Source organism: Bos taurus, chromosome 25, assembly GCF_002263795.3.
Source record: "Bos taurus isolate L1 Dominette 01449 registration number 42190680 breed Hereford chromosome 25, ARS-UCD2.0, whole genome shotgun sequence".
Classification (NCBI taxonomy): domain Eukaryota; kingdom Metazoa; phylum Chordata; class Mammalia; order Artiodactyla; family Bovidae; genus Bos; species Bos taurus.
The window spans coordinates 40,445,896-40,472,379 of NC_037352.1; the positions used below are offsets into that span (position 1 = coordinate 40,445,896).

The 26,484-nt window shown below is 53.6% G+C and overlaps 1 protein-coding gene across 7 annotated transcripts in view; it reads left to right on the top strand.

Moving 5' to 3' along the window:
- CARD11 (caspase recruitment domain family member 11) overlaps positions 1 to 26,484 on the top strand; it is a 107,011-nt gene that overhangs the window by 29,902 nt on the left and 50,625 nt on the right. The window contains exons 1-2 of one of the 7 annotated variants that reach the window (XM_015460447.3): positions 18,897 to 19,008; positions 19,970 to 21,188. The exons of 4 other annotated variants lie outside the window; for them this stretch is intronic. The gene's annotated coding sequence lies outside the window, so the exon portion shown is untranslated. Of the gene's footprint in view, positions 1 to 18,896; positions 19,009 to 19,031; positions 21,189 to 26,484 lie in introns of those variants that run through there. 2 more of the 7 variants (XM_005225105.5, XM_059881294.1) reach the window with 2 other exon arrangements.

The window sequence follows — 26,484 nt, forward strand, 5'->3', positions numbered from 1 at the left end:
GCCCCTTCTCCTTTTGCCTTCAGTCGTTCCCGGCATCAGGGTCTGCTCCAATGAGTCAGCTCTTTGCATCTGGTGGCCAGAGTGTTGGAGCTTCAGCATCAGTTCTTCCAATGAATATTCAGGGTTGTTTTCCCTGATTTATGAATCAGCCCCATAAGAACCCAGTGGCCCAAATGACCCAGAATGAAAGGGAAAATATGAAATTCCTCAAGCTTACAAAACAGCTGCACGTCCCAAGAGGAGGATGATCCCATGAAATCGTCACCAGCTTCCTGGTCTCTCTGTGGAGATTTCACTTACCCTCCCTGTGGTCAAACTCTCCTGCCAAAATAGACCCGGCCTGATGCTAGGCATGCTCGGGCATGCCGTAGACAGCTGCGGAAGCAACCATTGAGATCAGCAGACGGGAGTTGTTACCTGGAAAGGCCTGTGGGGTCTCCAGGGCAGGCTGAGAGCTTCAGGGGAGCTTCTGGCCTCCCTCCCAGCACATGGCTGTGCTGCACAGCTGGAGTCTGATTTCTTTGGCTTGCTGGAGGCTGGCTCTCGGTTATCCTTGAAACGCCCGAGCTGCCCTGGGCCCTGCACCCTCCCAGCCAGTGACCCCCGCTGCTTCTCCTCTTGCAGCCTCTCTTGCAGTTTCTTTCCCAGCCCGTTTGGAGCTTTGATATCCCCACCCTGGTTGGTTCCCGGGTCTTTCAGCCCCTCATCCTGTAACTGTCATTTGCCCGGGAACTCTGAATGTCCTGTCCCCATGGGGACCCGACATCCCATCTCCATGGTAACCTGCAGAAACTTCAGGATGCCCTGGGACCTGGAGCCCTTGGATGTGGCCTCTCCCCACAGGGACCCCCGGTGGGGAAGTGATGGGGGGTGGGCAAGAGGAGGTCCCAGCACCTTCTGGGGCCGAATGTAGACAGAGGCATCCATTCCTGTGCCCTTCCTCACTCTAGGTTCTTACCAAAGGCACATCACTGAGTTGATGTGATAGTGGATTAAGGCTACTGAGAGGCCCCTTCAGGCAAAGATTCATTATTAATCAGCCAGGCTGTGATGATTAGTTAGGCCGGAGAACAGCACAGCACCTGGGGAAGCGCGCGCAATCTGCTTCAGCGCGCTCGGCCTCCAGGTGACTGGGCGGGGGCTCAGCCCCGGGCGGGGCTCCGTCAGCACCCGGTGGCTGTTCATGGGGCATGGGCCAGGCGCAGGGACCCAGGCTGAGGAGACTGACATGGTCCCCGGTGTCAGCAGCAGTCACACCCTGTGCGCACGCCAGCCCGTACCCTGTGAGGGCCCTCCTCCTCCGTGGAAGCGGGCAGCCCTCCTGTGCCCACTGCCAGCCCTGACGCCCAAGGCCACCACCGTCCCCCACCTCCCAGGGTGTCCCCTCGCCTGTACTCTTGCCTCCCAGAGTCTGTTCTCCATCCGAGCCTCTTCTGTCTGTTTCACTGCAAACCACATCCTGTCACTCTCAGACCCAAAACCCTCCTGCAGCATCTCCGGGGTCCTTCCCAAGACCCTCAGGACCCCCACAAGCTGGCCCTGCCACTCTCTGTGATGTCACATCACGCTTCCTCTCCCTGTGGTCCCAACACTCCAGCCCCACTCACGCACTCACAGGTCTTCCTCTCCGCCATCCAGCATGGGGGCCGCCCCCCGCCCCCCCAGTGAGGCGCCAGGCATGTGAATATACTCTTGCAAACAAACCAAGATGTGCTGGACGCGTGAATAGTCTCCGGGCTTCAAAGTCTTAGGATGAAAAAGAAAAACGATGCAGGAGATCTCATCAGCATTTTTTTTTTACACTAATCAGATGTCCAGAAGATCATATTTTGGATATATTAGGCGAAATGTTTGACAATATATTATTAACATTAATTTCACGTATTTCTTTAGACTTTCCTTGTAACATGGCTGATAGAAAACTCAGGGGACGTCTATGGCCCGCAGTCCCAGCCGGCGTCCTCCTATCAGGGGTTTCTGTCCTGGTCCTCTGCAGGGCTGTTTATTCCACGTCTTTGCACCAGGATCCCTGCTCCCCTGATGCTCCGCTTACTTGGCTCCTCATCATCTGGGTCTTGAATTAAGACTGACGCAGGCCCCCCTGACCTCCTCTAAGAGCCTGCCCCTCTGGGCAGCTCTCTCAGCACCTGCCTGGTTCTTCCTGGTGCTAATCACGCGGTGCAGCTGGTGCCGTTTATTGTCTGCTCCCCACGCACGCTGTGTGCCAAGCTCTGTGCTCAGGCTTTCAGGTGTGTTCACTGGCTAAAGCCTCTCCACTGCCCTAAGAGAAAGAAGTTTCCCATTTTACAGTTGGGAAAACAGAGGGATTCCCAACCCAAAGGCCTGGCTTCAGAGCCTGCTATTCTGACCCAGTGAGGGCAGGGACCTCGCTTGCCTTGAGTGCCCATCTGGCACATGTTGGTGCCAAATAAGTATTTGTTGACTATCCAGTTGTTCATCGACAGATGGAGGGACAAGCGAAATGTGGTCCATTCACACGAGGGACTACTACTCAGCCAAAACAAGGATGCAGAGCTGATGCGTGCTGCAACGGGGAGGGATTTTGAAAACATCACACCAAATAGAGGAAGCCACTATTGAAGCCACACTGCAGGCCACATATTGCTGGGTTGCCCTGATGTGAAATGTCCACAGAAGGAATCCACAGAGACAAAAAGCAAGTCAGTAGTTGCCAGGGCTGGGGGAGAGAGGGGATGGGGAGTGACTGCTGATGGGTGTGGGGTTTCCTTTGGGGGTGATGTAGAAGATCTGGAATTAGGTGATAATGGTATGGACCTAACAGAAGCAGAAGATATTAAGAAGAGGTGGCAAGAACACACAGAAGAACTGTACAAAAAAGATCTTTACGACCCAGATAACCACGATGGTGTGATCACTGACCTAGAGCCAGACATCCTGGAATGTGAAGTCAAGTGGGCCTTAGAAAGCATCACTATGAACAAAGCTAGTGGAGGTGATGGAATACCAGTTGAGCTCTTTCAAATCCTGAAAGATGATGCTGTGAAAGTGCTGCACTCAATATGCCAGCAAATTTGGAAAACTCAGCAGTGGCCACAGGACTGGAAAAGGTCAGTTTTCATTCCAATCCCAAAGAAAGGCAATGCCAAAGAATGCTCAAACTACCACACAATTGCACTCATCTCACACGCTAATAAAGTAATGCTCAAAATTCTCCAAGCCAGGCTTCAGCAATACGTGAACCGTGAACTTCCTGATGTTCAAGCTGATTTTAGAAAAGGCAGAGGAACCAGAGATCAAATTGCCAACATCTGCTAGATCATTGAAAAAGCAAGAGAGTTCCAGAAAAACACCTATTTCTGCTTTATTGACTATGCTAAAGCCTTTGACTGTGTGGGTCACAATAAACTGTGGAAAATTCTGAAAGAAATGGGAATACCAGACCACCTGACCTGCCTCTTGAGAAATCTGTATGCAAGTCAGAAAGCAACAGTTAGAACTGGACATGGAACAACAGACTGGTTCCAAATAGGAAAAGGAGTACGTCAAGGGTGTATATTGTCACCCTGCTTATTTAACATATGCAGAGTACATCATGAGAAACACTGGACTGGAAGAAACACAAGCTGGAATCAAGATTGCTGGGAGAAATATCAATAACCTCAGATATACAGATGACACCACCCTTATGGCAGAAAGTGAAGAGGAACTCAAAAGCCTCTTGATGAAAGTGAAAGTGGAGAGTGAAAAAGTTGGCTTAAAGCTCAACATTCAGAAAACGAAGATCATGGCATCCGGTCCCATCACTTCATGGGAAATAGATGGGGAAACAGTGGAAACAGTGTCAGACTTTATTTTTCTGGGCTCCAAAATCACCGCAGATGGTGAATGCAGCCATGAAATTAAAAGACACTTACTCCTTGGAAGGAAAGTTATGACCAACCTAGATAGCATATTGAAAAGCAGAGATATTACTTTGCCAACAAAGGTCCGTCTGGTCAAGGCTATGGTTTTTCCTGTGGTCAGGTATGAATGTGAGAGTTGGACTGTGAAGAAAGCTGAGCACCAAAGAATTGATGCTTTTGAAGTGTGGTGTTGGAGAAGACTCTTGAGAGCCCCTTGGACTGCAAGGAGATCCAACCAGTCCATTCTGAAGGAGATCAGCCCTGGGATTTCTTTGGAAGGAATGATGCTAAAGCTGAAACTCCAGTACTTTGGTCACCTCATGCGAAGAGTTGACTCATTGGAAAAGACTCTGATGCTGGGAGGGATTGGGGGCAGGAGGAGAAGGGGACGACAGAGGATAAGATGGCTGGATGGCATCACTGACTGAATGGACGTGAGTCTGAGTGAACTCTGGGAGTTGGTGATGGACAGGGAGGCCTGGCGTGCTGCAATTCATGGGGTCACAAAGAGTCAAACACGACTGAGCAACTGAACTGAACTGATGGTCACACAGTCTCCTGAATATGTGGAAACGCACTGAATTGTATGCTTGAAATGGTGACTTTTATGGTGTAAGGGGACGACAGAGGATGAGATGATTGGATGGCATCACTGACTCGATAGACATAAGTTTGAGCAAACTCCAGGAGTTGGTGATGGACAGGGAAGCCTGGTGTGCTGCAGTCCACGGGGTCGCAGAGTCAGACACGACTGAGTGACTGAACTCAGCTGATGATGTATGAATGAGAGCTCAATTAATATAAACAAATAGATTTTATGTTAGTAAATGAATCCTCACGGAGCAAATGGGAAAAGCCGGGATTCACCACCTTTCTCGCAGGGCCATCCAGGAATCTGTTTGCAGATGCGGAGTTGCACCTGAGTCACTTATTCATCCTGCATCTCTCCTGCATCTGCAAATATGCTGGGCACTTTGCCAGGCATCACGTTGCTGCTTCAAGTGAGACAGGAAGGGTTCCTGACCTTTGGGCTCCTTCAGGGAAGTCAGGGGGTTCTGTGAGTGCTTACAAGGCAATGGGAGGAGTGGGACCCGGGGCTGAGGCTTCTTACCCTGGAGCCCAGGCCACCACCACCCACCCCAGCAAATTTACATCGTTATTTTCTCTAATGGAAATCTGCCATTTCCTTCAATGATGAATTCAGGGGACAAGCCATCACACTATCAGAGACAAGACTTTTAACCTTGTCACCAACAGAAATCACAATTACTGGACTGGCCAAAAAGTTCACTCGGGTGTTTCCATCACACGTTATCGATAACTCAAATGAACTTTTTGGCCGAACCGATATTTTCATATCCCTTTATGGTTTTTGCAGATGCCTCAGAATATCGTTGGCCTATCCCTATCTCAAACTCAGGGCATCAATAAGAAGGCACACATGCTAGAAAATCACAGTTTTTAAAACATTTGATAATTCTGTTTCACTATCGCTTGTAATTCTCTGTATGTTATTTCATGTGTTTAAAAACATTATTCTGGAAGTGGCTCCAGATACCATATGGATTCCAGACAGTTATGAGCCGCAGCCCCTGGGGGACCGGCTCCTTGTTCAGGAAGGGTCCCTGTGGTTCCTGTAACGGAGGGAGGAGGCAGGCCTAAAAGGCAGCGGAACGGCAGCTGAAGGCTGAGGTGGCCGCACCACTGACCAGAGGGGTGACGCTCACTTTCCAAAAGTGGCCCCAGGGCAGAGCGAGCCCAAAAGGACCTGAGCTGCAGTGTGCTGCCAAAGGACAGGATGGCCGGAGGGTTCCGGGGTCCTCAGACAAAGCACAGCTCCTTCAGCAGGAAATGATACTTTTAGCCCGCCTTGACTGGTCGAGTTTGGCCTTTGTTGCTTGAAAAACGCTTTGAGGCCGTGTAGACGGAGATATGGCAACCCACTCCAGTGTTCTTGCCTGGAGAATCCCAGGGACAGGGAAACCTGGTGGGCTGCCGTCTATGGGGTCACACAGAGTCGGACACGACTGAAGCGACTTAGCAGCAGTAGCAGCAGCAGACGGAGATATCTCCGAGGAGCTTCCTGAAATACCCCCAGTGAGGGTTGGGGAGCCCTTGATACCTCACTCCAGCGTAAGAGGGGAGTCTCCGTGTCAGGATGGCGCTGAAAGGAACGCACATTTCTGTTGCAGAAACAGTCAGAGGCAGGCACGTTACGGATGGCGCGTCGTCCGCTAACTGTTGGTGTCTTGGTTTCATTGGCCTGTGTCATAACCCTAATGTTACTTAAATGTAGTTTGGTGGTATTTTTTATTCCGGTTTCCCCCTCTTCTCCCCACAGCTGCTAACACTTCCTGCCTCTGCTCCCCGCTGTCCCCTTGTCGCCCTTTATCCATTACTGTCAGCGCCCTGCCGGGATGTCCTTGGAGAGGATTCTTAATGGAGCTGTCCTGGTTAAAGAAATTCAATGTGATTGAACTGCAGCGAAGAATCAAAATCCAAATATCTGAAAGGGATGAATAATAACTAGGTATTAAAGCATATTGGTTATTTATTACTGGCAGAAGGCAGGAAAACATTAGCATGTAAAAAGCTGTAAATTAATCACGGCTGGGGATAGGAAACCTGAAAAGTCACCTCTATCTTTGTTAACTCTGTTTTGTTATTCTTGATGTGTTCCCGCGTCCCCACGCCTGCCCTTCCGTGATAGATTTTCATCCCAGCTGGCTAGCTGCAGGCACAAAGCGGGGAGATTAAACCCCCCCCAAAAAATGGTTAATCTCATGTCACCCTGTGGTTAAAAGAGGGCGGCCCGGGGAATGTGCACCCGTGGGCTGATCTAGATTGAGACCCTGGCCACGCCGCTCGCTAACTGTGACCTCAGACCAGCCACCTGACCTCTCCAGAGGTCTCCAGTCTCTCCGGTGCAGATGACCAACGCCTCCCTCGTAGCGCTGTCATGGGGATTCAGTCAGACACCGCCTTCACGCGTTTATGGCCGTGGCTGATGGTGGCTGCTGGCGGCAGAGGGACAAGGCCCTTGCCACTCAAATCGCTGTCAGTGGTCCGCAGCGTGAAAAATGCAGATTCCCAGGGCACACCTCTGGCCCCTGCTTTAGGCTCTGCCTTCGATAAGATTCCCCAGGCGAGACAGTTAGACATTAACGCTTGAGGAGCCCTGACACGGTGTTCTGATACATATTAACACAAGGGAGCTTTTAGTGAACTGCAGAAAAAGATGTTCCGTTTTATGATGAAACCGAGAAAAAGACTGTTTACGTTCAAAGAGTGTGTTGACTGTTTGAGCTGGAAGGTACGTTGGAAGGCTTTGAATCCTGCTGTCTTTGGCACTGAGGACTCTGAGGTCTGGAGAAGTGAAGCGTCTGCCCGAGGCCACAGAGTTGGTGTTCTGGTTAAGTGCTGCTGCGTAAAAACCACTCCAAAACAGACTAGCTTTAAACCACTCGCTCACGAGTCTGCATGTTGGGCTGAGCGTAGCTGGATGCTAAGCTCATGGGTCTGTTCCATGTGCCATCAGCTTGGAGGACCAGGATAGCTCACTCCATGGCCATGGGCGGGGATCTGAGTGTGACGCCTGGGACCCTCCCTTCCTGGGTGTGAGGGCCTCTCTCGGCTGCTTCCACCCTCACAGCATGGTGACTGGCTGGTCATGAACCCCAGGTGGCACTAGTGGGAAAGAACCCACTGGCAGCCCACTCTAGTACTCTTGCCTGGAAAATACCACGGACGTAGGAGCCTTCAGTTCAGTTCAGTCGCTCAGTCGTGCCCAACTCTTTGCAACCCCATGGACTGCAGCATGCCAGGCCTCCCTGTCCATCACCAACTCCCGGAGTTTACTCAAACTCATCTCCATTGAGTCAGTGATGCCATCCAACCATCTCATCCTGTTGTCCCCTTCTCCTTCCTGCCTTCAATCTTTCCCAGCATCAGGGTTTTTTCAAATGAGTCAGCTCTTCGCATCAGGTGGCCAACGTATTGGAGTTTCAGCTTCAACATCAGTCCTTCCAATGAACACTCAGGACTGATTTCCTTTAGGATGGACTGGTTGGATCTCCTTGCAGTCCAAGGGATTCTCAAGAGTCTTCTCCAACACCACAGTTCAAAAGCATCAATTCTTCTGCACTCAGCTTTCTTTATAGTCCAACTCTCATATCCACACATGACTACTGGAAAAACCATAGCTTTGACTAGATGGACCTTCGTCAGCAAAGTAATGTCTCTGTTTTTTAATATGCTGTCTAGATTGGTCATAGTTTTTCTTCCAAGAAGCAAGCATCTTTTAATTTCATGGCTGCAGTCAGCATCTGCAGTGATTTTGGAGCCCAAAAAATAAAGTCTCTCACTGTTTCCATTGTTTCCCCAGATGCCATGATCTTAGTTTCCTGAATGTTGAGTTTTAAGCCAACTTTTTCACTCTCCTCTTTCACTTTCCTCAGGAGGCTCTTTGGTTCCTCTTCACTTATGCCATAAGGGTGGTGTCACCTGCGTATCAGAAGTTATTGATATTTCTCCCGGCAATCTTGATTCCAGCTTGTGCTTCATCCATCACATGATGTACTCTGCATATAAGTTAAATAAGCAGGGTGACAATATACAGCCTTGATGTACTCCTTTCCTGATTTGGAAAATTCTAGTATTCTTGCCTAGAGTACTAGAAAATTCCACAGACAAAGGAGCCTGGTAGGCTACAATCCATGGGATCGCAGTCGGACAGGACTGAGCGATTTCACTTCACAATGAGTGCAGGAGACATAAGAGATGAGGGTTCAATCCCCCGGTCAGGAAGATCCCCTGGAGGAAGAAATGGCAACCCACTCCAGTGTTCTTGCTGAAGAATCTCATGGACAGAGGAGCCTGGTGGGCTACAGTCCATAGGGTTGCAGAGTTGGATACTACTGAAGCGACTTATCACACACACGCACATTATAAATTGCACAATAGAATAGTGTGAGCTTTGCTTTAAGCCATTAAAGCAAATTTTATAAGTTTTTACACTTTTCTCTTTCTCCTCTCCTTCTAGGACTCTAATCACATTAGCCACTTGTTTTTTGAAGGCTTTCCCTCCTGTTTGCCTGTATTTTTTTTTTAATTTTTAATGGGAGGAAAATTGCTTTACAGTGTTATGTTGGTTTCTGCTATACAACAACATGAATCAGTCATAATTATGTATGTACAATATATAATATATCAGAATATATGTAACATAGTACAGTATATTACCCCCTCCCTCTTGAGCCCCGCTCCACCCACCACCCCACCCCTCTAGGTGTTCGCAGAGCGCCAGCTGGGCTCCCGTGTTCTGCAGCGTTCCTCACGGGGTGGTGTGTATGCGCCAAAGCTGCCCTCTCGGTTCTTCCCTCTCCTTCCCCCGCTGTGTCCACAAGTCCTTCTTCTGTGAAACACTCATTATTTTTTTAAAGAAACTGCAAATGGAAGAAATTTTATCTTAACTCACACGTTTGCCATGTTGCACTCTTCAGTCCTTCATGCAGATCCTAGTTTCTGTCTGGCATCATATTTCTTCAGTCTGAAAAATGTCATTTAACATTCCTTACACTGCAGGTCTGCTGGTGATGGAGTTTTTTCAGCTTCTGATTTCTCAAAGAGAGAGGCTTTGTGTCATCTTACTTTTGAAAGATATCCCTGGGCCAAGAATTCCGAGTCGCCCTTTTGTTTCACGGCTTTAAAGGTCTGGTTCCCTGTCTTCTTTGCATTGTTTTTTGAGTGACCATTATTTTTATCACATTCATTTTATGTAGTGTATTCTTTTTTTTTTTTTTTGCTGAATGCTTTTAAGATTTCTTTTAATATTTGATTTTCACCAGTTTAATATATACTTATGTATGTTTTCATGTTTATTTTGCTTAGAGTTCGTGGAATTTCTTAGATCTGTGGGTTGATATTTTTATTAAATTTGGGGGAAGGGAATTAAAGTCATTTTTCTTCCACATTTTCTCTTTCTCCTCTCCTTCTAGGACTCTAATCACATGAATGTTAGACCAGTTTCCACAATCCACTGATTTTCTGTTCAGCCTTTTCTACCTTTTTTCATCTCCGTGTCTTAGCTGTCTAGTTTCTATTGCCCTTCCTTCAAGTTCACTGAATTTTTTTTTTTCTGTAGTGTCCAAATGGTTGTTAGGCCCATGTACTGAATTTGTAATTTGTACATTCTAAATTTTAAGTCTAGGATTTTCATTTGGTTATTTCTTGTTTTGTATCTTTTCCCTTCTCCTGCTCATATTTCCTTTAAGTCTTTGGCATACTTATAATAGCTCTTTCAAAAGGTTTGTATGCAAATTCCAACATTTCTGTAATTTCTGGGTCTGTTTCTATTGACTGGTTTTTCTCCTTGTCGGCGTATGCACGTGTGTAGTAAACATTTTTTTATTGAGTTCTGGTCACTGTGGATGCCAAGTTTCTGGATTTTGTTGTTTATAAGTTGTGATGAGTGTTTATCTGGCAGATAGTTAATTTATGTGCGAATAGGTTTGATTCTTTTGAACTGTACTTTTTAACACTTACTTTTATTTGGAGGGTGATTGCTTTACGATGGTGTATTGGTTTCTGCTGTACAGCCGTGCGAATCAGCAACAGGTGTACACGCCCCGCCCAGTCCCAGCGCCAGACCTCCTTCGCACGCCCCGCCCAGCCCCGCCCCTCTGGGTTACCGCCCCGCTGGCTTCGGCCTCCCGTCTTCTTACGGCAAATCCCCACTGGCTCTCTGTCTATACACGGTAGTGTGTGTTTCTTTGTTCGTTGCGTGTAGACTGGTCCTCATTCTGGAGTTGGGGTAGCCCTGCTCGTCAGGTGTGACTGTCCTGGTCTCTGAACTTGCAGGGGGCGCGGTGAGGTCCCCCGGTCTGGCTGATGGGAGCCCCAGCGTTCAAGCCCCAGCCTTGTGTCACCTGAATCGCTCGGTTCACAGCCCCGTAATGCTTGTTCCCGGCTCCGCTCGCGGCCTCCCGCGTGTGCCTCGCGGTGTAGTCCTGAGCCGACTCGTTCTCTCGGGCTTCCCTCCCCTTGGTGCCCTTCCTCCCAGACTGCAAACCCCGGCAGCCCTGTACCTGTCTGTCACCTCAGTTTGGGCTCCACCTCTCTGCCTCGTGGTATGTAAAGTGCTTCCAGACCAAAAGCCAGCGATCATGAGGCTTGTTGTTCTTCAGTCGCTCAGTCGTGTCCGACTCTTTGCGACCCCATGGACTACAGCATACCAGACTACTCTACGCTCCGCTATCTCCCAGAGCTTGCTTAAACTCATATCCATTGAGTCGGTGACGTCATCCAACCATCTCATCCTCTGTCGTCCCCTTCTCCTCCCGCCTTCAATCCTGCTCAGCATCAGGGTCTTTTCCAATGAGTCAGCTCTTCCCATCAGGTGGCCAAAGTATTGGTGCTTCAGCTTCAACATCAGTCCTTCCAAGGAATATTCAGGGTTGATTTCCTTTAGGATTGACTGGTTTGATCTCCTTGCAGTCCAAGGGATTCTCAAGAGTCTTCTGCAACACCAGAGTTCGAAAGCATCCATTCTTCGGCGCTCAGTCAGCTGAGGCTAACCGGGGTCAGTTTGCCTTCCGCAGGGTTATACTGAGCCTCCTGATGTTCAATGTCCACAAACATTTGTTTCAAACACGTTCTCCATTTTATAGTTGCTCAGTATTTTCACTGTTTTTCATACCTTATTACTTTCCACAAACCTCACAACTGATCTGAATTCACCAGGCCAGATAAGAGGCTATCGTGAAAGACTGGCAATGAAGGATCCGTTGTTGTAATTAGGATACATTGGGCATTCCGTCCCCAAATAAGACTTCGCATACACCCTGAATTCTCGTTGTATGAAATATTAGATTTTTATAGGAAATAATTGTGGGGCTTAATTTTTACTTTGCAGAAGCCTTCATTTTATAAAAAAGGCCTAGCTGCAAGTAAGCAGTGTTCTTCCTTAGCCTATTTAAGAGATTGGAAGATGACCGTTGTAAGCAGAGCTAGGTGATGGTCAGCAGAGCCCCCGAGCCTCGAGTCCTGGCAGTGGCTTCCAGGTGGAGCCGTCAGTCAGAAGCAGAGTCAATGCACAGGGAAGTGTCGGTGTGTCCGGGCACCCGGGACGCAGTAGCCAGGTGAGGGCACTGAGGGCTGTCGTATGAAGACCTGATCCAACTTGGGACTCGGTTGCCCCAAAGGATCTTGTGTGTCTGGAGCCAAAAACGCCAGGCAGGGTAAGAGCCAGAGAGTCCAGCGTGTGTCTAGAAGGTTCTAGGAGTTTAGATGGGGCGGACAGGTAGGTCAACAACCAGTGTCTCGCGAAGAACTAGAGCCGTACTTCTCCGTGTGTGGAGAGCCTGTTCAAATGCAAGCTCTGCCTGAGGAGGTCCAAGGTGAGGCCTGAAATGCTGCAGGTCCGTCCAGCTCCAGATGGTGCTGAGGCTGAGGGCCACAGACAATCCTCCGGCTGGTGAGGACCTTGTGAGCCAGAGCAGCTCCTTCTGGGGAGTCAGCTGTTACTTGTGGCCCAGGGGAGACCTCAGTGCTAGACTAGTAGATGGAGAGAAGAGGATCTGACTTACATAAACATTGCTCACCTGTACCATTTCACCCTGACGCTTCCTGTACCTGTTGGGGCTGGCAGTTATACCTGAGGGACGCCAGAAATCCCAGCCATGACCCCAGGAGAACTCCCCGAAGAGCCAGAAGGAGACACACTTGCCCTTCCTTCTTGTCCAGGAGCCCAAAGGCCAGCAGGATGGCAATAATCTTTAATTTGAAAAAAACAAGGAAGGGCTTTCCTGGTGGCTCAGTGGTAAAGAATCCCGTCTGCCGATGCAGGAGAGTGGGCTCGATCCCAGATCCGGGAAGATTCCACGTGTTACGTGGTAACTGAACGCCTGTACTACAACTACTGAGCCTGTCCTCTGGAGCCCAGTGTTTACAAGCGTTAGTCACTCAGTCGTGTCCGACTCTTTGCGACCCCATGGACTGTAGCCTGCCAGGCTCCTCTGTCCGTGGGATTCTCCAGGCAAGAATACTCGAGTGGGTTGCCATTTCCTTCTCCAGGGGATCTTTCCGACCCAGGAATCAAACCCAGGTCTTCTGCACTGCAGGCGGATTCTTTATAGTGTGAGCCCAGGAGCTGGAATTACTAAAGCCGGTGCATCTGAGAGCCTGTGCTCCCAAGAAGAGAAGCCCCCACACCCCCAACTAGCGTGTAGTCCCCACTCTCTGCAACTGGAGGAAAAGCCCTCGCAGCAACAAAGACCCAGCACAGCCAGAAATAAATAGTTGTGTTTTTTTTTTTAAGTTAGCAAGAAAGCAGCCCTCAGACTCTCTTACCGTCTGCCATAAACGTTTTTCTTGAGTATGATCGCGTGTGCCTGGAGCACAGACTGTCTGAAGCTGGATGCTGCGGGCTCCATCAGGACAGAATGTGGCCTTTTCTCACGTCTAATGGGACCTCGTGTTTGGGGAGTCTGTGCGCCTGCTCCCCTGTGTACACGTGGGGTGTGTGCGTAGCAGGGGGGCTCTCCTCATGTAGGGGTCACATGTCACACCATCCACACACGCTTGGATTTAGACACGGATGCAGAGCACACGTAAGGCGGTGTTGGCTCTATTTCACCAGCGACCATGTGGTCTGGGTTTTGTTTCCCCGTCAAGTTTTGGAAATTAGCAATCACATTTTAACCTTGGCTTCTTAGATAATGCGTGGAATGGTCCATTTCTGATTAATAGGACTTAAGACGTCAGTAAGTTCTGGACTTTGGGTTTAACTACTAACCTCATGCATGGAGGGTGATGAAGAAAGCTCCCGTTAACTGAGCATCTGCTCTGCTCCAGGCAGGCTCTTTAGAGATGTGTTCAGTCATCACTAAAGCTCTGCCAGCTGTGGGCATTACGATTCCTATTTTATAGACGAAGCTGTTTATAGATTATTTATGGGTTCCTATTTATAGAGGAACTGAGATGGGGTAGTTGGAGAAACGGGGTGGGTGTTGGGTCTGACGTGTTTTGTGAAACGTGGTTCCCACAAAGGCACTCACCCACCAATGTCCAGAGTCGAGGAGAGGAACTGGGCTCCCAGGCTCTAGTGGTGTCTCCTTCTGCTTCTGGACAGAGGCCCCATTTCTTCCCAGCCCCTTCCCTCTGCCGGGAGACAGAACCAGGGCTCTGACAGGGCCAGCATGCCTGGGAACTTCTCGCAACCCAAGCAGGGGCATCCCAGCCAGAGCTGCGTCCAGGCCTCTGCCTGAGAGAGCGCGTGGCTCCCGTCCCGGCCTTTCCAGGCCCAGGTGTCCGCTCTGCTCCAACCCTGCAGGGACGAGGGAGGAAGCAAGAGGGAGCAGGAGCCGGTTCTGTTGTCCACGGGCTGCTCTCTTCCCCTCTCTGCTTCCATGGCGACTTCATTAGCAGCAAACTGCTAATTGAACTTCGTATTTATGATCAGAAAATAAAATCATTGGACCTTTTTGAAGCAGAATTTTATGAGTCTTGACTCTGACAACTGAGTCAGCAGTGAAGGGCCTGTGCTGTTGAGAGTTGTGGTTTCAAGGCAGAGATAAATAAGCAGACAGCGCGGGGAGGAGGCCCACCCCAAGTCCTTGGGCGGAACCGGACCTCGGCGGGTCGGCCAGCGGGACAGGCGGGCCCTGGGCCGGGGTTCCTGTACCGAAGCCACCAGTCCCCCCCTCACCCGGCCGTGGGCTGTTTTGTCTCTCAGGTCACTGAGCGCCCGTGGGGCTGTTCCCGTCGCAGAACCATTGGTTTTTGCTCCGTCTCCTCCTCGCTGAACAGTCCTCCCCGCGGGCTCAGACGCGCGCCTCCCGGGGCGTGTGCAAAGGACGCTCTCGACACCACTTCCTCTCGTGTGATGCTGCTCCACCTAGGGCTCTCGGAGCTCCCTTTCCCCCTTGGCCTCGAGCAGCCCCTCCTCCCGGGAGGATTCAGCTCCTCGGCTCCTGGGATGTTGGCTTCATCCCCCTCGTGGACCCTTGACAAGGCCCGTGGGGATCTCTTCACCCAGCCGTGGGGGAAAAAAAACAAACTTCTGCTATCCGTGTTTGGTCTCTCCGACAGGGCGTGTTTCAGAATTCAGAAGGGACTTGAGGGCTTCCCACCCTGGAACGTGGGCAGACGCCCTCTGCCCTGAAACGCCCCCATGAACGGGACAGCTTCAGGCAGCATCGTCCTTGCTGCTTGTCGCCTGAAACTGGAAGCATCCGCTTCTCTGAGGGGAGGGGAGGGCGGGGGGTGATGAGAGGTCAGTGTGCGGGGGCAGAAGACCATGGTCAGCCCCTGCTCTCCCCTACCCCTGTGGGGGGTCCTGGGCCCAGCGTTCAGCACCTTCTCCTGCAACAGAGCCTCTTCTGCAACACGGAGGGCCGCGGGCCCTGGTCTCTGGGATACCTGCTGTGAAGGGCGGGAGGAAACTCAGAGGAGGGCCCAGCAGGGTCCGGGCCGGGCGGGGATGCTGTAATTCAGTAGTGCTTCAGCTCACCGAGGCCCCTGTGCTCCCTTGACGGTGCGTGGCCGCGCCCATGGCTGAAATGGCACCCAGGCCCCCTGCCAGCCCCGAAACCCCATTACGGTGTGCTCTGACCGTGAAGATTGCATCTTCACGCTGTACTTCCCTGCCATCGATTGGTTCGGGGAGTCGTCCCTCCGCTGACAGCGTCGTGGCAATGCTCACGGCACAGCAGGTGACGAGGGGGCCCCCCAACCCCGCGGGAGGCACACGGAGCCCCCTGACCCCGCGAGGAACCAAACCGCCAGCACGGTCCAGCGCTTCTCAGAGCTGCGGGCTGAACCCATGGAGGGAGGTATGGCCTTCGGGTGAGATGGGGGTTAGACAGGGTCCTGGGTGGGGGCCTCCTGATGGGCTTAGTGATCTTGGAGGAAGAAGAGACAGCAAAGCCCCCAGCCCCCACGAGCTTACACTGAGGAGCCGTGAGGACAGAGCGAGAGGGCGATGCCTGTGAACCAGGGGAGGCACTCACCAGACACTCAGCCACCAGCACCCTGATCGCAGCATCCAGCGTCCAGAGCTGGGGGGATCGACGCTGGTTGAGCGCCTTCGGCACTCAGCCTCTAAGCGGACCGAGACCCCACGTGACCTCAGGCAAAGCCTGAGGGTTCTCTGAGCCTCGGTCTCCTGGAAGAACAGCATCAGGACGGCCGGGAGGCGGTGCGGGGAAGGGGGGCTTCCCTCCGCCTGCTCCTGCAGGAGGGCCAGGAACGGGGGGAATAAGCACCCAGCGTCTCCAAGAGAGCCTCCTTAGGAGGCTTTAAGGCGGTGCCCTGCCCAGACAGGGGAGGGCCCACTTCGTCCTCCTCAGTTCAAGCAGCAGTTAGGCCATCAGCGCCTGGAACGTGCGTGGACGCCCGCAGACCACACGGCTCCCAGGCCCCGGCGCCCACCGGCCAGCCTCCCAGCGTCCAAGCGTCTCCACGCCCGCGTGCTCCCCTGTGAGCTCAGCTCTGACACTGTCCCCACGGACAGAGGAGACACCCAGGACTCGGGAAAGAGGCCGGAAGGCCCCCGTCTGCCCTGCAGACTCACCCCCACTGCTGTGCCCATAGGCTGACCCCGAGAAGCTCGTCCATGGCTCCCTGACCTTTGGCCTCTCCCATCTGACCAGTGGGAGAACACAGGGAGGGCAAAGGTCAGGTGATTCATCGTCTGGCCCCTCCCTGGGGGCCGACTTGGGGTTTGCAGAACCCACTACCCCCACACACCCGCCCCTTCAGGCCTGCGGGAACTGCGGTGGTGCAGCCCAGGAGACTGCCCTCTTCCCAGTCTGCCACTGACCTCCACAGCTTTGCAGATTATCTGTTAACCACACTCCGCCCAGACCCAGCTTTGCCACATCTGTGTCCTGCCGGCCCCTGACCTGCCCAGGGTCACCCAGCTGGTCAGTGGTGGCCACAGCATCCTGCCTGTAGCCACTGTGGGAGTCCTGTCTGGAGGTGCCTAGCAGGGAGGAGATACGTGAGGTGAGGGCAATCAGGGAGAGCTTCTTGTAGGAGGAGGCATTGGTGAGGGAGGGCCTTGAGGTCGGATAGGAGTTTGGGAGACATGATTCGAGATGCTTCTGGGTGTGTTTGTGTCCTGAAGCTGCCGTAACAGATTCCCACAGTAGGGATCGCCTCAGACGAAAGAAACGATGTTCTCAATCGTAGAGGCCAGGAGTGTGAAATCAAGGCAGGGCCGTGCTCCCTCCAGGGAGGACCCTTCCTTCCTTGGAGTTTCTGGCGGCTCCAGGTGTTCCGTGGCTCGTGGCCTCCTCGCTCTGTCTCTGCATCCCACCGTCACGTGGCCGTCTTCCCTCTGTGTCTCTGTTTGCGTCATTGGGTTTAAAGCCCCCCTAATCCACGCTGACCTCGTCTTCATTTAGCTACATCTGCCAAGACCCTGTTTCCTAAAAGGTCACATTTTGAGCTTCCAGGCAGACATGGCTTTGGGGTCACTGTTCAGCCCAGTCCACCTGGGAGACAGAAGAATGAATGGCCCGGGTGGAGGGAGACCGGGAGGGGTGTGAGGTGGGAGGAGTGGGCTGTGCAGAGCGAGACGATGGGGTCTTTACTCAGCCAGTCGGGAGTAAATCTAAGGGCCGGCGCTGGCGGGGGCGGGGGCAGGGTGACAGGGCCACTTTGGGAGACGGAGTGGGGTCTCCTTGCAGAGTTCAGCGTGCACCCGCCCGGTGACCTGCAGTCTTTACTCAAAAGACATGACAACATACACCCTCATGGAGGTTCCTACAGGAATGCCCCTAGGGCCAAACTGGGCCACGACCCAAATGTCCGCCAGCAGGTGAACGCATAAACCATGGCCCACACGTCAGTGGACAAGGAGGGACAAGCCAGACCCTGGAGAGCCGGCCAGGCTGCTGTACTTTGCTGAGGTCCAGAGAAAAGGCAAGACTGTGAGCACGGCCGAGCTAGCCTCTGGGGTGGGGGTGGGGAGGAGCACGGGAAGGGCCGTGAGCGCCCTTGCTCGGGTGGCCGCTGGGCCCTGCGTCTCGGTCGGGCTCTCGGCGACCGGGTGCTTTGTTTTCAGACCGTTCATTTAAGACGCACGCATCTGACTGGTCATCCTGCAGTTGTGTAGACAAGGAAAGGGAGCAGAAAGGCTGGGAAAGAGAGGAATTGGGCTGAGCTGGAGGTCTGGGCTCTGTGTGGCGTGGGGCCAAGGAGCCTGGCGTGAGACGCTCCTGTCTGGTGGCCGGGGGACCTAGGGGGCCTCCTGGCTTCCAGGAAAGTGGCGGGCCGGCCTTTCGTATCCTCCTAGGCCAGCAGGCCAGGCCGTCACGTGTCACCTCCGTCTCGCTCACAGTCTCCCTAAGAGTCTGCTGACCCGTCCACTTTTAGGGCCTCCCGGGGGGTTGGGTGGTCCCCAGCCCGCTGCAGCCCTCAGGGGGCAGTCCAGCGGGACTGGGCAGAGAGAGGTGGGCACCATGGTCAGAGGAGCTGAGTCAGCGTCCAAGGAGGATGTTGGGAGGAGAAGAAAGCGTAGTGGGGCGCTTGGCTCTGGGCAGCCCCGCATGGGGCCCCCGGAAGCATCGTCCGTCCGGGAAGGAAGGTTCTGGGCCCCACGCTTCCCATCAGCCAGCCTCCCGCCTCCACGCAGCTGACAGTCAGGACCGTGGCCTCCTGGGTGAGGTCCGTACAGCTGCAGGGGCCCCAGGAAGGATGGGCTGAGCTGCTGCCCCTTCCCCTCCCCTCCTGTCCCCCATCCCCGCCGCCCCCCCATGGCAGACACAGCCCTCTTGCTCTGCAGTGCCCTGCCCACCCCAGGAGCCTCAGTCTCCTCCTCTCCCAGCCTCCCCCTCTGCGGAAAGTCACCCACAGCCGCTGCTCAGAACAAAAATAAAAAAGGAAGTGTGGCAGCCCCCCAGCCCCCACCTCTGCCCCTGCTAAAAATAGAGGCAGCCTCTGAGGGGTTGTTGAGTGCGGGCTTCCGGGGGGGGGGGGGGGGGCAGGGTGCAGTGCTCTCTGCAGCCTCAGCATTTCCTGGGGGCCTGGCAGTCACTGCGCTAGAGGAGAGGGAATTGGAGAGGACCACGGAGAGACACCCCCGCCGGCCACACCTGGGGCTGAGCTGGTTTGCAAACCCGTGAGTATATTTCCAACCGGCCGGTCCTCTTACTCCGATGGGTGTGCGCCCAGCTCATGAGCCCACATCCTCGGTCAGGGAGCATCCTTTGGAGCAGGCAGGGGCCGCTATGGAGCCCCTAACCCCCTCACCGATCCGTCTGAACCGTGAGCTTGCACGGCTTCATCTTAATTTCCTAAACAATACAGGAGACTCGACAACAGGTGCCGGGCTGCTGTTTTAGGCTGTAGCTTTGATTGCACAGAGCGTGGACTAGAGCCCAGGGAAGGCTTTGAATAAATGCCTGATGATCAATTGGGACCAGAACGCTCTCATTTTTACATGCTGGTGTTCGTTTTTTTTTTTTTTAAACCTCTTCTTCCGAGGGAGCACCGTGCGGAGGGCCAAGGCATGGGGCTGGGTGCCTGGCGTGTGCTCCTATTGAAGGAGGGAGATGCCTGCAGCCCAGCTGGTGGAGAGGAAATGTGCAAACATCTGTCCCCAGAAGCTGGGGCCTCGCCTTTATCTGCGGCTCACAGCCCCACCGCCTTGCCCTCCCTGGGGTTCCCGCCCTCCCCGGGGAGCACCTTTCAATCAGTTCCTCTGAGGTGTGTGAAGATTCCGTGTGCAGAGAAGCCAGCCTGTTGCTAAACGTTGGCCAACCGCTCACCGGGGTCCAGCGCCTGCCCGCAAGCAAAATGGAATGAGAGAGGGAGACTGCAGAGCTGAGCTGGTGGGAGACCTTTGATCCAGAATCTGGGGAGGAAGGGCGTGATGTGCGGTGAATGGCGTCCCAGGGAAGCCGGGGGACTGGGCCCCTGGGGGGTGTCGCCCTCACGGAACTTCCCGGATGCATCTCAGAAGGTTCCCCATTTCCTCACGCAGAGCTTCAGGAATCCGCTGAGTCCTGGGGGAGTGGAAGAAAGCTTTGCAGCAGCCCCTGGGGGTCTTTGGCTTATTAGAGATTGGAATCTACTTTTAGGGGTCCCACTGGTTTGAGGGAGTCAGCTGGATCGTGGAGGCGTCCTTTCAAATGAGAAAGAAGGTTGTGTCCGCCACACAGCAGATTACGTCCTGAGATGCAGAAATGTCACCGCCTGTCGGATGAAGCCCAGCCGGCTTGCGAGGCTGGGCTCGTTCAGCGATCACAGAGGCAGCCGTGCTCTGCTGATGGGACTCGTCCCTGGGGATTTCCTTGGTGGCCCAGTGGTTAAGCATCCACTTGCCAATGCTGGGAACACAAGTTCAGTCCCCGGTCCAGGAAGTTCCACGTGCTGCAGGGCAGCCAAGCCCACGAGCCACAGCTGCTGAAGCCCACGCACCCTAGGAGCCCGTGCTCTCCAGCAGGGGAAGCCTCCGCAGTGAGAATCCCGAATGCAACTGCAGAGTAGCCCCCGCTAGCTGCAACTAGACAAAGCCCATGCACAGCAACGAAAACCCAGCCAACACCCGGCCAAAAATAAATAGTGATTCGTGTGCATGCATGCTAAGTCGCTTCAGTCGTGTCCGACTCTTTGCGACCTTTTGGACTGTAGCCCGCAAGGCTCTTCTGTCCATGGGATTCTCTAGGCAAGAATGCTGGAATGGGTTGCTGTGCCCTCTTCCAGGGACCTTCTCAACCCAGGGATCGAACCCATGTCTTACATTTCCTGCATTGGCAGGCAGGTTCTTTACCACTAGTGCTGCCTGGGAAGCCCCAGCGAATAAATTAATTTAAAACAAAAACTTGTCTCTCAAGTCCATACCCATGTACAGTGTCTGGGTGCAGATTTGATGGCTGCCTTAATTATTGTTGATTATGTCATGTGGCACAGGCAAAGAAAAAAATCTTTCTGGTTTGCACCTGATTCACAAGCTTTCACTTACATGGTGAGAAGCTGGAGATGATCTCTGAACGTCAAGATTCCCAAATTCCCATCACTGTTCCTTTCAAACACTTGGTCAAGTTATTTCTAGCATGACTGTGTGGGAAGGATGAAACGTCAGAAAAAAAAAAAAACACAGGCTCATATTTGCCGGTGCCTGGTGGCAGAGAAAGTGAAAAAGAAACGCCCTCCAGCCTCCAGCCCTGCCAAATTCAATCAGAGACACCTTGACATGGCAGTCCCTTGAGAGGCGGGCTTCAGCTGCTGGGGAGGAAAGTCCGCGTGTTTGGAGGTGTTTTGCGACCTTGTCTTCCCGACTCCCCTGACGTGGAAAATGTGAGTCTTCGGCGTTTGTATGTTTCGAGCTGGCGGGTGGCTTTAAAACAGGTGAGCCGGATTACAGGAAATCACTCAGGTCCGGGTGCCAGGTGCCCACGGTCTCGGGAGGTTTCAGAGCAGGCGTGTGATGACCGGGAGGCCGGGTCGGGAGCCAGGCATGCATCCCGGCCAGGCTGGCGTGCCCCCCAGCCCTCCCCGCGGCCCGGCGCCCCTGCCGCCCACTCTCCTCCCTTGACGGCCGTCTTGCTTCGTTTCTCTGTCCTGTTCTCACCCCGCACCTGCGGCTACTAAATAAAGCTCCGAGTTCCTGTTCCCTTTTCTCTGTCCCCATCTCTTCTTCATACCCTCACCCGCCTCCCTCTGCCTCTCTCTCCGTTTCCTGGACACAGAGGTTCTCATCGTCTGCTCCTCCGATCCCCAGGCTTCCAGAGCCTGAGGGCTGAAACGCCAGGGGAGCAGAGCACGTGGCTGTCTGACACCCCTGCCCACCCGGGTGTCCCCCCACCCCCGCCTCAGCTCCCTTATCTCTTCATCAGAATCGGTGATGCCTTCGGCAGGGCTGTTAATGGGTTCCGGTTAATCTTGGTTGTCAACCTGGTACCTCACGTGTGCTCGAGAAACTGTCGCTGTTTTCGTTGATTTGCTTTGATTCGAGGTGACGTGGGCATCACGAAGCCCACCGTTTTAATGTGACCAGTCCTGCAGCGTCTGGCCGCTGCCACTTCTTCTAGTTCCAACCGTTCTCGTCACTCCCGGGTAAAGCCCCGTGCCCATCAGCGGCCACCCCCTCCTGCCCCCGCCCCAGCCCCTGGCCGCCGCCAACCTGCTTTCTGTCTGTGTGCACCGCCGCTGTTCAGCACTCTGTACCGACTGCCTAACAGCGTGTGGCCTTTGGAGTGTGGTTTCTTTGCTCAGTTCGATGTGTTCGACGTTTTTGTCCGTGTTGTGGCATAGATCGGTCCTTTGTTTCTTTTTACAGCTGAATAGTATTCCATTGTGTGTATAAGATGTCTTCCTTTGAAGGGTCACTGGTGGTGGGGGTTCGAGGCTGCCAGGACTGGAGAAGGAAGTGGGAGACACGGGAATGTGGCACGTGGCCCTACCCACTCCCAGGGCAGTTCTGTCCCATGGCCGTGACAACTCCGTGCCACCCTTTGAGGGCCAGGTGGGAGAAGTCTGCCGTTTGACTCTGCTCCTGATGTTCTAGCAATCAATGACAGCCAGCCTCGATGATCCAAAGGAAAAGGAAGCTGGAATAACAAAAAGCTAATTGAAATGAGGCGGCAGGGAGGTGGGAGGCAGGGAGCGGGGCCCCGTTCCATGAGAGAGCTGTTTATTTGGGGGTTCATTCGGAGTCGAGAGACCCTTTCTAAGCATCTCTCCCTCTCGAGAGCCTGATGCTTAATGGAACACACAAGCCTATTTCACTCCCAACATGGTGGATGTTCCATGCACGCATTGTAACTAACTTACTCAACGCCATCTCTTTGGCAGAACATCTCGGGATAGAAAACCTGGTTTGAATTTCACTTCCCTCATATGGAAGTGCCCTTGTTATAATAATGGTGGCAACGCACACACTATATTCTTCTAAAAATGTGTCCGGTAAATAGGGTTGCTGCCACGAGACCCAGGGAGGAAGGGGAACTTGGACAGATCCAGCAGCGGGAGCCACCCCAGGCTCGGTCGTTGGTCCCAGGATTGGGAGGTGGTGGTGGTTGCAGTTCTTGGCTTAACTCAGTCCTGTTCAGACGCTCTGAAGAGTGAGGCGCGTCTCTTGTTTTTCCTGCACAGTTAAAAACTAAAACTCGCTCCTGTGTCCTGTGGTTTTCCAGAGCTGGTACCTTGATAATTCCGTTCTTGGAGTGGGTCTGGAGTTGACTAAATCACGTACTGATCCACCACACGGGACTCACGGAGGACAGAGTCCCCCGCTCTGCGCCCGACGGCGGTCTCTTCTTAGACGTGCCTGCTCCACCCTCGATGTTCGCTGTGGGTTTTGTTACTGAGTCATTCTGCGCCCTCCTGGGATCTGGATGCCACCTCCGACCCCCTGGGTGTCTCCGCTGCGGCTCAGCATTTGTCACGCAGCTGGCCCAGAACGTGCCTTCTGAGGGTCAGCCGGGGGGAGGTCTCCGCAAACCTCCTGTTACCCGCCACGCTGAGAATGTGACATGTTGGGCTGACACCCCCCCCCCCCGCCGCCAAATGCCGGCCCGTGGTGGGTTGTCCATTCTCAAAGTGTTAGGATTCCAGCAATGGAACCCCAGCGCCCCAGTGGCTGACTTGGGCTCTGCTTTTGTTTGTTCTTAGTGTTTATTTATTGAGAGTGGCGGGGCCTGCGAACGCTTAGCTGTGGCATGTGGGATCTGGTTCCCTGACCAGGGATCGAACCCGGGCGGCCTGCATTGGGAGCGTGGAGTCTTAGCCACTGGACCACCAGGGGAGTCCCCACCCCACTGACTAGAGTGGGGTGTCCTTGAAAATGCAGCGTGTCCTTCAGACTCCGGGAGGGCCCCAGGGAAGCAGCCCGTTGCAAAAAAGCGGGGGTTGCCGTCACGCTGATGCGAGGAGCTGGGGAGAGTGGAGGCCGCTGAAGGGTTCTCAGGGCAGGATGGGGGACCTGTGGCTTTTCTGCATTTTCATGGTTTGTGACAAGACGGCTCTGCCCCCAGAGTCAGAAGCTGGAGGGAGGTATATTCTAGACTTCCAGTCCACGACTGATTGGGAGTAGAAGATGGATTGGCGCTTAGATCTGAACTGCAGGCCCAGCGAAACCCGTGTGAGCCCGTCAGGCGGCTGTCACGTGCGAAGCTCCCCACCCCCGCGAGGGAAAGGTCTTTTCCACTGGAAGGAGGAAAGGATAAGCAGAGAGCCAGCGCGTATCCATCAGAAATCGACCACTCGATTAATATTAAACGCCTATTTGTGAAAGATCCTTGCTAGCCCTCGGGGGGCGCACAGGGAAAGCAGGAGATGGCCCTGCCCAGAGGGCTGTAAGCGACGTGGCACGCAGGAGCTCACACCACCGGGCATGAGCAAGCAAATCAGAAACCCAGATGGCAGGGCTGAGGACAGGTCTTTAAAGTTTCCTCTAAAATCTGTCTGGTGTGGAGGTCATTATTCAGGACGCCAGGGTAGAGGTGGCTCTCCACCTGGAGTCTGCTGAAGACTTCTGAAGGTGTGGACTAGTGAGATTAAGTGCCTCGTATGTGGGACTTCCCTGGCAGTCCAGTGGTTAAGACTGCTCTTCAGATGCAGGGGGTGCAGGTTCCATGCCTGATCCGGGAGCTAAGATCCCACGTGCTGCCCAGTGAAGCTGAAGATAATAATAATAATAATGCCTTCCATGTGCATTGCAGCAACCCTAAGACGTAGCTGCTGTGTCCAATTTTGTTGTTGTTTAGTCACTCAGTCATGTCTGACTCTTTTGTGACCCCAAGGACTGTAGCCCGCCAGGCTCCTGTCCATGGGATTTCCCAGGCAAGAGTACTGGAGTGGGTTGCCGTTTCCTTCTCCAGGGGATCGTCCTGACCCAGGGATGGAACCTGCATCTCCTGCATCGGCAGGCGGGTTCTTTACACTGAGCCACCCGGGAAGCCCTGTGTCTAGCTTTACAGAACAGTAAATGGGGCTCAGAGACGTTAAGCAATGTGCCCGAGGCCACACAGCGGAAAATGGCAGAATCCAGGACGATATCCTCTCCTCTGGAATAGCAGTCTCCAAGCTTTCAGGCAGGGACCGGATTTGTGGAAGACAGTTTTCCCATAGACCCGGGAGGGGAGGGTGGTTCAAGTACGTTTCACTTGTGTGTTTTTTCCTTTGTTGTTATTACATCAGCCCCACCTCAGCTCATCAGGCATTATTAGACCCTGGAGCTGGGGACCCGGCTTTGGAACATAGGGAAGCAGAAGTTGCTGGTGTTGTCTCTTGGGGCTAGGATTACTTGGCTTGACTCTCCTTTTGTTCGACTCGAGTAAAATTCCTGCAAGCCTTCGCCCCACAGCCTCTATCTTTGGGAGGAGGAGGTCCGTGACACTTTCTACCCTCAAGCACGATGTATTTTAAGCTCTGGAGAGCAGGAGCCACCTCTTTGTGGGGGCCCTGCCCATGGAACCCCAGCCCCCCAGCTTCCTGAGCCCGAAGTGGAAGGAGTCACTCTCTCCCAGCCCTCAACCCTCCTCCCACTTTGCTTTCCTCTGCTGCCCGGAAATCTGCCCAGGGGACTGAGGTCTGAGAAAGTACAGTTCTGACCTCAAGCCTCGCACACCTCGGGGTGTTCATGAGGTCTACATGAAAGCCTGGCCTGCTGCTTCCTGCACCAGCATTTTCGACCAGCCCTGGAGGCCTCTCTAGAAACAGCTGCTGGGAGCCCAGTGCAGCTGGGGAAAACCAGAGCCTCGAGCCTCCCGCCGGCCTCCCTGCCACAGCCGGGCCGTCCTCCCTGATTTCAGCGGTGGGTGCTCTCCCTGGGTGATGATGGGGGATTTAAGAGAGCTGGAGGCAAAAACACCCCACCACCACTCCCGACACCACCGCCCTGCGCCCGTATAGGAAAACCTGACGTGTGCGTTTTTCTGGATACTAACCTGGTTGATTGAAGCCTTTGGCAGGCTTATTTTCAAACACATGGAAACGTGTTTAGGGGTGTTACTGCCTTTACCTGTCCCCCATGACATTTCAAGAAATAGCCGGCCCCACAACCAGAAATGCATTTTAAATTGATCGCCGCATCGATCCTAAGTAGGTGTTCAGGGTGTCTGATAAAACGCAGCAGGAGAGACCCGCGCTCGCTCTGCGTGCAGCCCGCCCACTGAGGCCTCAGAGGACGCGGCTCTGGGCCCTGGAGGTAGCTCGGTCTGAGCAGCTCGGCGACCTGCAGCCCCCCGCCCCGTGCCTGGCTGGCGTGCCTTCTCAGCTGAAGCTCGGCTCTGTGATGAGGGCCGGCCAGCTGCGGTCCAGGCCCCTCCTCCTCCTCCTCCTCCTCCAGCAGCCTCTGCTCCCACCTTTCTGTCACCCCTCCTTCCGACGAATCTGCAAGGTTTTCTTACCTTCGTTCCTTCAAGTTTCTGTCTCCGCCTCCTTTGCTGTGCTCTGAACCTCCCTAAATGTGTCGCTCGTGTCTGATCCTCACTTGTCCTTGTCTCCTTTCTCCTGAACCTTCTCAGGGTCTCTTTTCTTGGTCTTCCGTCGTCCCAGGCTCTTAATGCTGTTGAATCCACTAGATGGATGGATGGGTGACTGGCTGGCTGAGTGACTAGGGCTCCGCAGGTCGACGCTGACGTATTCTCAT